Source organism: Lycorma delicatula, chromosome 2 (assembly GCF_047948215.1).
Source record: "Lycorma delicatula isolate Av1 chromosome 2, ASM4794821v1, whole genome shotgun sequence".
NCBI classification, from domain to species: Eukaryota; Metazoa; Arthropoda; class Insecta; order Hemiptera; family Fulgoridae; genus Lycorma; species Lycorma delicatula.
The window spans coordinates 225787086-225800581 of NC_134456.1; positions in this window are offsets into that span (position 1 = coordinate 225787086).

Below are 13496 nucleotides of genomic sequence, written 5' to 3' on the forward strand. Positions count from 1 at the left end.
GTGAGTTATTAACTTGAAAAACTACACACTCTTTTCTAGACAGATTATATCATTCCACATCAGTTTGCTTAATGAATTTGTATTTCGACAAATTTATGGACTGGTTGTAACAATAAAATGCTTAAGAAACGATGTGTCACACGATATTGAAATGAAAAGTACAGACACTATTTATTAATGTTTGGCTTGTCCAGATAAACCAGCATTATGTCTTAATGAGTGTTTTAAATCATATGATTAATAATAATAAAAGATACTGTGTAAGTAAGAGATTCATCATGTAAATATAAAAATATTATGTAGTGTTTTAATAGTTGAATAAAGAAGAAAGGTTTGCTGTAAAATATAAGTAATTATCATTTATTATAAACCTAAATTTAGTCATGGATATATTTATTAATATATTAAAATGTTTACGCACATGAGCGTTGTCTGTATATCAAAAATATAAATAGAATGTGCTGACGACACACAAGTACGTCATGTGCTTTTCCAATTTCCATTACAGTATTTTCTAAACCAAAAAAATTTAAATTGGCACTGAAGTAATAACCAGATAGATCCTATGCAGCAAAATGAAAAGTTGAGAGCAACTTGGATCTGACGACCAAGGGTGCAGTGTTCCACCTAATGAAACCTCTGGTGAGTGCATGAAGTCAGTTTAAGAACATATTGAAGAATTCCCATCCTATGAATCACATTACACTACAGCATTGGTTCCCAAAGTGGTTTGTATGGACCCCTGGAGATCATTGTGACTGCTGAGGGAGTCTGTGGCAAATTAATATTAATCTGGGGGCATGGACAACATCAGCGAATGTTGTGAAAGGTTTAATATAAAGTAAAATACGAACTTAACTGACTTACCTTCTTCCTTTTACCATCTCAAATGTAAATGAACAAGGTATGCTATAATTTATTTTACTTTTTATTTATATCATTTTAAGGTCACAAAGCAAATTTATATTCTTTTTAAACAGACAGCGTTATTTCCCAACGTTACAATATTTAGTTTTCTGGTAGCTTATTTGGCAAAAATTTTTGTAACTTGTTAGTTTCCTGATATAATGGGTTAAATGTAATATTAGTATTAACTATTATTGATAGACTATTATTGTCACTCAAATTTTCAAATATATTTCTTACTAAGAAGTTAACTACAGCAATCCCTGTTTTGTTTACTTTCTGGTATTCTGCATCTGGTTTGCCAAAAAAAAAAAAATAAGCTGCAGTCATGACAAGAAAGGGAATACCAATAAATGTATTGAATGCAGATTAGGCTAATTTTTAATAAGCATTTTATTCTGAACCTAATAAACAGTTGTAAGATGGTTTATTTAATTTTAAAATACACTAATACAAAAACCATTCCATAAGAGGAGGAAAAGTAAAACAATTAGTATTATATACCAAAAGAAGATTAAAATAAAAATTACAAGTTTGTAAACAAACACTTTTATCTACTTTTCCACTATCTAAAAACAGAATGGAGATGTTAAATTATAAAAGTTAATTTTATAATTAAATTTATAAAACAATTTCCTGCCACAGAGTCATTATTGTAGGGATGAAACAAGGAATATATTTAAGCAGTGACTTTAATATACAAAAGACATGGAAGAAGTATAACAAACAAAACAATTTACCAGTAAAAGAATGGTATTTTAGAAACATTTTCTGTAGAAAATTTATGAAGTTCAGCTGATAAATTTTGCACACTAGTGTGCTACATGGAGACTTAAAGTACTATTGAGTCGGGTGTGGCAGCACATGATAGCTAAAATACCCCTCTACAAACTTGCGATATAATGAGTTGAAATCCATTTTCCATTTTGTTTTCAGTAGCAGTTAAAATCGAGTCAAGTACGGTCAATATGTCAACACAGTTAAAACTCCATGCAGTGTTTGAATTTTTAACACCAGAAAATGTGAATCCAACGAATATTTTTCATTGTTTAAAAGCAGTTTACTGTAGTGAAGCTATTGACAAAAAGTACTGACAATAGGTGGGCATAGAAATTTTGTGAATGTGAAGCTGGTAAAGTAAAAATTGAGGACACACCCACAACAGACGTTCTGTGACTGACAAGAAACATTGAAAGGAGGTGGATGATTTGCATCAAAGTGATCAGTGAATCACCCAGCAATGCGTCGCTATTCAGTTAGCCATATCTAAAGAATGAGTAAGCCATATCATCGAGCAATTGGGTTACTGTAAAATCTGTGCACGATGGGTACCATGCAAACTGACGAACAAACACAAGCAGCATCGCGTCAAATGTTACAAAGAACTATTATTAAGTGCTACTGTGCCAAGGGAAACAAATTCCTTTTCAATATTCTGACTGGGGATAAGAGTTGGGTACATCATTACAACCCTGAAGAGAAAAGGCAAAGCACGCAATACAGACATTATGAATCGCCAAAACCAAAATAATTCAAAACTCAAGCCTTGGCAAAGAAACTCCTTTTGATGGTTTTTGGGATGCCAAACACATTTATGTGATTGAGTATCTGGAAAATGGGGCGACTGTGAACTTTTTTGTTAACATGCTATGCATATATGTGCAAAATTTATCAGCCGAGCCTTGTAATATAGGTTCTACAACACCTGTTACTGATAAATGTTCTACCACTAAAAAAAATAATCATATATTCAGATAGTGATACATATAAATGTGAGTTAAAAACAAAAAAGTAATAATTTTATCACTAGAATGTAAAAAACAAACTGCTACTTCGTGTAAGCAATCATATCGCTTGTTACTCAAGGCAGATTTATTTACATAATTTGACTACGGTGGTATGGTGATTGGCAATTCTAAAAGTCTGCCAAATACGATGTTTTTAATTATTGCTGATGTAAGACAACATTACAGAGGTTCTAATGAAGTTGCCTCAGCTCTTCATAATCTATGAAGTACAAAATTAAATATTCCTCCAATTGTAGAAATTGTGAATACTTCATCTGCTTGAGTAAAATAGTTGCTTGAAATAAAATACAATTATAATGGGCATGCTGGCCATTTGGTTCCTTAGAAATGTATCAAATTAATACAGTTTGTGTTTCCCATTGTCAGGCACTCATTTCTTCCCTCAAATAGAATTTTTGCTTGGATAGAAAATGTTACAAAAAAAAAATGGTCATAACAGACCTTAAAGAATATGAAAATATCTTTTCTGAGTTTGGTACAACCACTCAGTAAAAAAATACAGAAAATGAAATAATATAAGATGGCATACAGAATGGATAACAAAAGAGTGAATAAATTAAACGAAAATAAAACCACAATAATTAAGTACAATTAACCAGGTATGTATAAAATAAAATGTGGTAATGAAGATTGAGAAAAGTTTCATATAGGTATGTCTAATAGAATTATTAAAAAAAGATACCAAGAGAACATTTGCAAGCGTATTAATACTCAAAAGTAAAATTTGCAGACATAAAAAAAATAAAATACATATTCATCACCAGGTTGAATATATATCTTGTAATAGCAATCAAGTTTTAACTTCATGACAGAGAATAACAACTCTCTAAAATTGTTACTATTAACTTAAGATTTTATTTAACAAACACATGAAGAAGCCGTGACCACAGTGAAAGTGTTTGTGTGAATTTAATAGGTATAAATATAAACAGTAATTTAAGGTAAATAATTTTAATTTATTATTCATAAATTTATTTTAAAATTTAAATTTTTTACTGCTAGGATACTTATAAAGAATTAAAAAAAGTGTTAATGATTGGAAGAGTTTTGTTCAGGAGGTATTTATAACACGCTGCAGGTTTGTGGCACTTCTAATTCAACAAGAGCAAAAGAATGTTATTTCTGAAGAGTAGAAAGCAACAAAATATTCTTATCAAAAGAAAGGTTTTCTTAAGAGTAAGACAGGATAGCAGAGTATGATGGGATGATTGAGCTACTGACTCAATTTGAGAATTTACTAGCATTTAAGGTATTAACTAGTAGAGGCAGAGAAGAAGCCTTGGTTTAAGTAGCAGCTATCTTGAGCGACTTGATTAGTTTATTTAGTGGTTTTTCGTGCTAGTGGTGAGATTCCACTTGATAGTGTATTTTTTTTGTTGTTGTGGTTTGATGCTGAATACAGGTAACTTATACTGTTTTATTAGTAAATCCATATATACAAATGAATAATATTATTTGTTGTGATTGATTTACGTAAGTCATATTTACTCTTAAATAAAACCTAACCAAATAAAGAGCAATGAGAACTTAAAAACATATCAGTGGGGCAAGACAAGGTAATGTCTGCAGAATAAGATGGGGTACTTCTTTCTCATCTTGCCCCAAGTCTTTTTGGTTCATTCTTCTTTTCTTTGTAGATTAATCAAGAAGGTTAGGCTGTACAAATAGAGGACTGATTGAGGAAGATGGGATCAGGAATCCATGAAAAATGCTATTGAAGTTGTTATCAAGGGAGATATGGGGTACAAAAGAGAAGCTGACTTCTTCAGAGTGTCATAATTTATACTTGAAATAAGAGTAAATATGACTCTGGAGCAAGCAGAAAAAAATGACAAAATGTTTACTATATGGAGTAGTACTGTATATACAAATCAAATAAATCCAATTTTGGTACAGAGTCTAGGCCTGATAAAAACTGTCTTTACTGTTGATGAAAAGAATATATTGATTAAAAATATTAATTAGAGAATTTACTTGTAAAGAAGATTATTTGGGCTAACATTTTACGATCTAAGAAGTCTTGCCTATCAATGGGCAGATAAACTCTGTAAACCCATTAAAGAAACATGCAATTTTTAGACCATGCAAGGGAAATTGGTATTGTGTTGTGCTTTCCGCCCTACTGTATCATCACTAACAGCCTCTTGATACAAGCTATATGAAACCACTGAGTGTTTTTTACCAGGTCGTGTTGTTTCCCTGTTCAAGATGGCAAAGTTGTAAGGAAATTTAGGTTAAACAATGTTTACAGCTTTTGTAAAAGCTGTAAACATGTGTAGCTGCAATCAATGGATTTCACAAGAACTGGAATTTAGTCTGTCAATCAAGATTTTAATGATCATGTTTATGCACCTTCTGATACTATAGATAGACCATCAGCCACCAATTTCTGCAAAAAAATGTGATTTATTCCAAAAGTACGATGCCAGAAGACATCCATCCTACAAATTTCCAGTTGCAATGGCCTCTATTTCAAAAAGAGTCAAAAGCATGGCAAGGCTACAGTTTTAATGAAAAAATTAACTGCAAAACAAAAATAAGTTATAAAAAACAGAAAATTAAGAAAAAGATAAGGAAGCCTTTGAATAAGGGAAAAAAGGAAAAGGATAAGAAAACTCTTTGTCAAGTTTTTCTTGCCAAAGGGTTTATCAAACAGAAATTGGAAAAAACGACAAAACAAAGATAAAAATATAAAACCTAAACGAAAATGGTCACATTCCTCTTTGTCATCAGAGGCTTCTGATGCTGAATGCCTTTTTGCTTTGTACATGAATATTCTCAGTCTACAGAGGGATGGGTCCAGTGTTGGAAGTGTAAACAATGGGCTCATTGCTCCTTCACAGAAGAAGATGAAAATGATGGTTAGTTCACCATGGTGCATAATGCCAAGATTAACTTCCTCATGCCATAATAGTAACCCCATCTTTGCTCCACCTGGAAGGACAGGATGAAGTCTTGTGTTGCTAACAGAAAATATAGTTTTTTTGTTAATTTAAAATAGAAAATAAGTTTATTTCTATTTCAATCTGAATAAGAATAATAATGTAGAATTAAATGACTTTTTTTTTGATTTTCAAAGCACTTTTAGTGACACTGTTAACCCAAAATATTAAGTACCCCATCTTGCCCCACTCTCTCCTACATTTATGTGACAGCATTAAAACTTACTAATATAACAAATTGTCAAAAAAACATTTAAACAACACTGCATTGAAATAGCTGATAATTACAGCTGATTGTTAATAATAATTATTTACAAGGTTAATGATTATTTTATCAAGATAAATCTTGATTCAATTTTTTAAATTTTATATTAATAGTAAATATTTCAAAGAATAAATTTTTTAAAGTTTTTCATTGAATTTATTTAATGAAATATATATATTGTATATAATAAAGTAAAACTGTATAAGAATTAAAAAAATGGGTTTCTGCTGAATGTAAATGGGTTTTAAAATAAAAACCAGTTCTCAACAATTTTTACTGGTATAAGTTTTTTGCTTTCCTGAAAAATTTTATAAAATAGATGTGGATGGTTTTGAAGCTACTCAAGTTCAGTATTACTAATTCTGAAATTTCCTCTAATATAAAGGTTAAGAGAACTAACTGAAATATCAGGAAAACAAATAATAAATAAGGATGCAGTTACAAAAAATGTGTTTGTCATTTTAACCACTAAATTTTGATTAAGTTGTTTTTATGAAAATAACAAAATTAATAGTTATAAAAAACAAATTCGCAAATAAAAATTATATAACTATGAAAAAAAATTTGAGACAATTTTAAAAGCAGTGAAACCAAAATTAAGATTTAAAAGTATGAAGAATGTAACAGAACTAAAATAATACAACCACAAGATAAATTTAAGTGCTGAAGAATCTCCTAATCAGTTGCATTCACATATATATTATCAATGATTAAATAATTAATTTTCCTGAAAACTTGGTCTTAGAATAATTTGTACATTTTTTAAAAAGCATAATTAAAGACTAAAAAATGTAATTTTTAAAAGTGTATGATATAATTCTAAATGTTCATTATTAAGAATTAATAAAACATTACGGTTTATTTGATTAATTTTTTGTCGACTCAACATGAATTTTCGAACTCCACTATTGTTACAAAAATAAAATCAAAATGAAATTACCAAACAAGCGGTTTTTAGAAACATGTAGTTTATATTAAACTGTTTAGTTTAATATGAAAAATATATGTTGTGACAAGTTCTAAAGGGCTTTTTACACAATTTCATATTAGTCTAGTACGATGTCCAATTGAAAATATTTGATTCAATAATTCAACCAAATTTATTAAAAATATTTAAACAAAAATTATAATAACAATTTTTATGACAACTCCAAAAACCACTAATATTTCTATTTCTGGCTTTGCTTAAACTAGCTAACTTTGAAAAAAGTATATAAAAGATGAGCAATATAGATATGGCAGCTTATTTATTTTTATAATAAATCAATACAGAAATAATTACTTAAAAATTGCATAACACTTAAATATTACAAAGTGCAACACTGCAACACTTGTATTCCTAATACATGTATGAATAGAAAACTAATATACTGGATAAATCTGTTATTCTAATATTAACTGAATAAATAACTGAAGTAAATAAAATACAGAATGGCGCAAAAGTCACTTGATAGTAGGTAAAAAATAATTATGAATAGCAATAAAATTTAAAAAAAATTAACAATAGCAAAATGTAGTGTACAATAATTTTAATCCATAATGTTGGTATTACAAAATGCTGATAATTCAACCGTGTCAAGTTGGTAATACAATGACAAAAACCTAACTGCCTAGATCTATATCTCAGTATACCGATGTGAGCTGTTGTGTCTGATTTGGTTTTCTGTAAGTAGTTGTAATACTAATGAAAGAAGGGATTTTCGCTTTAAAAACTTTTTATAAAAGTGGTGGTACAACAGTTATCAATGAGTGGGGTAGATATTTTACATCAAACCCTCCTTCTAGACAAACAGTGTACGACATATGAGATAAATTTGAACAACATGGATCTGTTATGGATGCACCAAGATCTGGTCACCCAATAACAGTTGCAGCAGAGTAAAATGAATTGCATATATGTTTAGTAGAGATGCAAAGTCCATGAAAATAAGATGAAAACAAGATGATTAGCCTCGGAGCTAGGGTTATCACAAAGGTCCATACAAAGCATGTTACACAAACATAAATTTAAAGTCTACATTCCACATTTACATCATGGGCTACTTGAAGATGACCTAGATTGAGGTCTTCAGTTTTGTGAATTGATGCTTAATGAACAGAAACACGATCTGGAGTTACTCATCAAAATTGTATGGTTTGATGAAGCCATTTTTAAGTAAGTGGACAAGTTAATAGACATAACTGCACTTACTAGCATACTGAAAATCAACATCTTTTGTTAGAGCAACACAATCAACTAGGTGTGAGTGTGAGGGGGCAATATCATCTTTTAATTCATCCCAAAAGATTGCAAAAATATATTAATGAAGATGGAAAACATTTGGAACATAAAATATAATTGTAAGTATTATCTGTAATAAATAAAATACTAAATTCAGTACTTTTATAAACAAGTATCAAGTGACTTTTGCACCACCTGTATCAATACAGGTGTCCCATAATGATGAGTTACATTTTGTTTGTAATTTGGAAAGACATGTATGTTACATACACTTGTATGTTACTGTTCTTGAAAGCCAATGCACGAGTTTTTGTCATTATTTTTTGCAAGTATCTAGTCCTTGACGATGTCATGGATCCCAAGGGAAATTGCACACATTATAGAGGCATACTTTGGTTCTCAAGGCTTGATCATCGCAGCACCAAGGAAATTCAGACAACACTACAATGAACAAAATGCACTGGAAAGTGATCCTTCATGCAGTGAGGAACTTTCGAGAAACAGGAAATGCCAACAAAAAAAGTCTCCTGAATGGCCTCAACAGTGTTGTTCCCATGACACAATTCAACGTGTTGCAAATGCCATCAAACAAAGTCCAAACAAGTCTACCTTGTTGAATGTTCCCTGTAGCAGCACCCACAAGATTAAGAGATAAGACCTGCACCTGTATCCGTATATGATACAGGTAGTACAGCAGTTGCTTCCACCAGATAGATAGGCCTAGTCGAAAAACATTGTGCGATACACTCTTGGATAAGTGCAACAGGAACGAAACATTTCCTGGGCACCTAATCTTGTCAGATGAGGGGCCCATTTCCATGTATCTGGTTACGTTAATAAGCAAAATTGTAAGTTTTGGGGCCAAGAAAACCCTCGAAATGTACACAAAAAAACCTTTGCATAATGTCAAAGTTACCACTTGGTGTCCCATGACTCATGCATGTGTCATCGGTCTGTACTTTTTTGAAGACAGACATGGTCCTGCCATTACTGTTAATAGTGAACGCTATAACCACATGCTCAATATGTTTCTCATTCCCGAGTTAGAAAATCGTGGTCTGTCAGAAGTGTGGATGCAGCAGCACGACAGCCTATGAGAACTCTCCACCAACACTTCCCAGAGCGCCTCATTTCACGATTTGGTGACATCATCTGGCCAGCTAGATCACCAGATCTATCACCGGTAGACTACTTCATTTGGGGTTACCTGAAGGAGAGAGCATACGCCAACAAACCATGAACAATTGATGCACTAAAGGAAGAAATCAGAGGGGAAATAGCAGCCATTCCAGTTGACATGCTCCACTGCACCATTCTGCAGCTTAAAGACAGAGACCAAGAGTTCTAGTTGTAATGGTGGCCAGCTGAAGGATGTAATTTTCAAAACTTGCAAAACTCTTGTATGGTCATGTAAGTATTTACCACAGTTTGCATTGAAACTTATTATTGCAACTCTAGATATTTGTATTTAAAATGTGTTTCATCATTATGGAACACCCAGTCTATCTAATGAATTTACAAAACAATATTTGTAATATTTGATATTACTAAGTGTATAATATATAACAAAAATCTTCAACAAAGATATTATGCTGCCATTAAAGAAAACAATAGAAGACAACATAATATTTAAATATATTTGTACTCTTGTTTGTTAAAAAAATTATAGCACAGCAGTGAAATACAAAATACAATTGAAATTAAAAATGAATGACAAACATTAAACTTAACATAAATATTTTGATTTCACGGATAATACTTTAACAACAAATCAAATAAATAGCAGTGTAAGAACTCATTGATTCAGTTATCACTAGTGAGTAATACTACCAATGATTGGTTGCACTGTAAATTTACAAGTTAGCAGAATGGAGTTTCACATTTGATGAAATCTATAAATAATTAATAATAAAAGTAAGCACAATCCAACAACAAACCTGAAACCTTATAGTGTTAAATTGATACTACAGTTAATTAATAATCACTTCTAGCTCTTCTTTTTAGGAAAGTGTAACTAGAAAAACAATATGCAAAGGCGATGTGAATTAAATATCAATAATTAATAAACTTTTACCTTATTCAGCCTTAATTTTCCTTTTACCTTCATTTCCCTATGCAAAAAGATCAACTTTTTCTTATCAGTACTTACTAAAAAGGGTGCGAATAAGACAGTATACTAATAATACTAATAGCTCGTTTTTAAGACAGCCTTGTACCAACCTTAAACAATTTTTTTTTTTTACTTTCTATTGTAGTGCTACTGAACTTTCATTACATTTTACTTTTCAATTGTTGCTACTTTTCATGTTATTGCTACACTTATAAACGATCTTTTATGGCTTTGTTTCCTGTTTTTTTTCTTGTCAATTTATTAAAAAATTTCATCCTGTTAAGCATTTTTAAAATGATGGCTTTACTGGAAGTCATTTTATAGATCCACTAAACCTGATGTTTTATTTAGAGAAAAACATTTATATTAGTTCCTGCTTTATAAATTTATATTATATTAGTCCCTCTGTTCTTAGCTGATGGACTTTACTGGAGGTTGTCTTTTAGACCCTCTAAACCTGATAACACATCACAGTCATCAGTTTGGCCTCTGTCAGAATGCCACCGATGCACATGCCTCAGCAGACATTTCCATCAGTGTATTACACTGCGTATCAGTTGTGTATTATACAACTTACTATTGTCTTCATGTGGCCTCTTCTAACCATAACCACCTCCTACCATGACATACATCCCTCAACAATCAAATTAACCAATTTGTGGATGCGTGATTCTGTGCCTTCCTCTAACACTGAAGGTTTCACACAAAAACTCTTCCCATATTTAATTTCAATTAGACTGTGCACTTAGATCATTACTTGACAGTCTTTCAACAGCAAAAATACTATCCTCATACCAACAAAACAGGTGTTGTTGATTGCAATGACAATTTTGTCCTATAATTCAATTTATTTAAAGTCCTTCTGATTTACTCAAAAATCAAGAAACAGATTCACAAATTGAATAAGCTTCTTAATTAAAACATGCCCTATCTCTCTCTGCTCTGGTCTGCTTTTGGGAGTGAGTAAATATTTATTCATCTATTTTTAAGAAAATGCTTAATCAAAACTGTATTTACTTTTCTTAATATGAATTTATTGATGGATAATTATAATAGTTTATTTACAACGCTTAGTGCAAGACCAAGCAAGTTTTAAGGAAGGTCATCACTCAAATATAACTGAGAGATATACTCACTACAAAATCATTACTTGTATCATTTTGTATAATGAGAATAGCTTTGAAAGGGAATCAGTCAGGTCATTTCATCAATCTTAACAGCCATATAAAATAAGTTGTATCATTTTGTTTTCATGTAGAGAGGCGACAGAATATGCAAACAACACCCATGTACCTTGGTATTAGTGTAATCTTAGATCGTATGATTGTGCTGTCTTTCAAGGACAATTGCCCAAATACAGAGGCTGCTAGAATTAACATCTTGAGAAAGTGGTAAATGAATGGAGAGTTATGCTGGCTTTGTTGAAAACATTAGCTCTTGCTTTATGTTTATTGACTGCATAATACGCTGCACCATCCTGGGAATCTTCAATGCATGCAAGATTCATATATTCATTTAAAAGTCAATACTTATAAAATGACCATATAGCTCTGTACCAAGCTATTTTTTCATAGTGATTTTCTATCACACACAACTATGGATGCTTAACAACAATGTATATACAACTTGCTGATGCAGCCTAATAATAAACAAGAAAAGTGAAAGTAACAGAATTGTCGACTCTTCATCTGGAGAGGAAAATGAAAACCAAGATGAACCGGTTTACGATTGTGATACTGAATAGTCGTGAGACAGTGAAGGTAATGTATTTTTTATAATAAAAAACCAACCTGAACACCCAAGTACAGAATCACAAAATAAATGAAATGACACTTTATTTATTCCTAAAGTACTTTTGCAGGATCCTGCAACATAAGCTGTATATAAATTGCACAAAATTATATATCAAACAAAACAATTTTTTTCTTTTTAGAATAAAAATTAAAAATTACTATCATACAAACAAAACATGAAATCAAATAAAAAATTTTATTTAATTGACTTTATGTTTTGTATATATGATAGTAATTTTAATAATTTAATCTTTATTCTAAAAAAAAAAAAATCGTTAGATATGTAATTTTGTATAATATATATATAACTGATGATGCGGGATCTCATAAAAGTACTATTGGAATAAAGAAATTTAAAATAAGGTAAGTGTCATTTTATTTACTTTGTAATTTTGTACTTTTGTTGTTCAAGTTGGTTTTTGATTATAAACAAAAAAAAAAAAAATATATATATATACATCAATGAAACTACATTTATTATATCAGTTTGAATCAAAACAATACTTAAAAAAATCTATATTCTACTATTGGTATTGTACTGCCAAACAATAATAACAGGAAGAACAACAACACCTTCCTTCTTTGTATGACCACCATTCACAAGTTAAAGTTTATAAAGTTTTTTTTTCTAGATCCTAACCCCTAACGTGGGACTGAATCAATAGATGATTCTGAATCAGAAGAATTAGGTGGGAGACCTGCAGAACCAAATATCTGTGCGAATGTGGAAACACCAGAGATCAAATGCACTTCCTTGCTTGCCATTAATGGTCTTCCTTACAATGGTCTTGAATGAAGAAAGCCTTAGTGCTACTAACTGAAAAATCTATTATTAATGCTGCTTCTTGGAAGAATGAAGTTTGACTAAACAACACGTTATTTTAAGAAATATGTTATTCAACTATTTTGAAACATTAATTCAAGAATAACTAATAAAATTTATGAAAACAGCATGACACTGTTATGGCAAAAATTGTAAAATAACTTAGAAAATGATGAGGTATGTCAGTCAAATGCTCATTCTAAACGTCTAAAAATGTACGCCAATATATGTACATCTTCTACTCATATTTCTGATATTTTACAGATATAATTTTTACTTACATTCAATGATACTACAATAAAACCTTGGTAAATTGTCTAACTTTAAGCTTAAGGAGGTGACAAATTATAAAATAAGACTAATCAATTTGATATGTGATAAACTTATCACGTATCACTGCTTATTAGCTGTTGTTACAGCTATTAAGACAGTACAGGATCCTTCTCAAATCCAAGAAAACTAGTAACTTTTAAACCAATTATTTAGTTAAATTTGATTGTAAGTCGATAGTAGATTATAAATTATTTAAAGCTGTCATACTACTACTGCTGTACAGTTTGGGTCAATGGCTTTAATTAATCCATTACTAATATGAATGCATAGATAAGCAATATTCATTTATACTTCA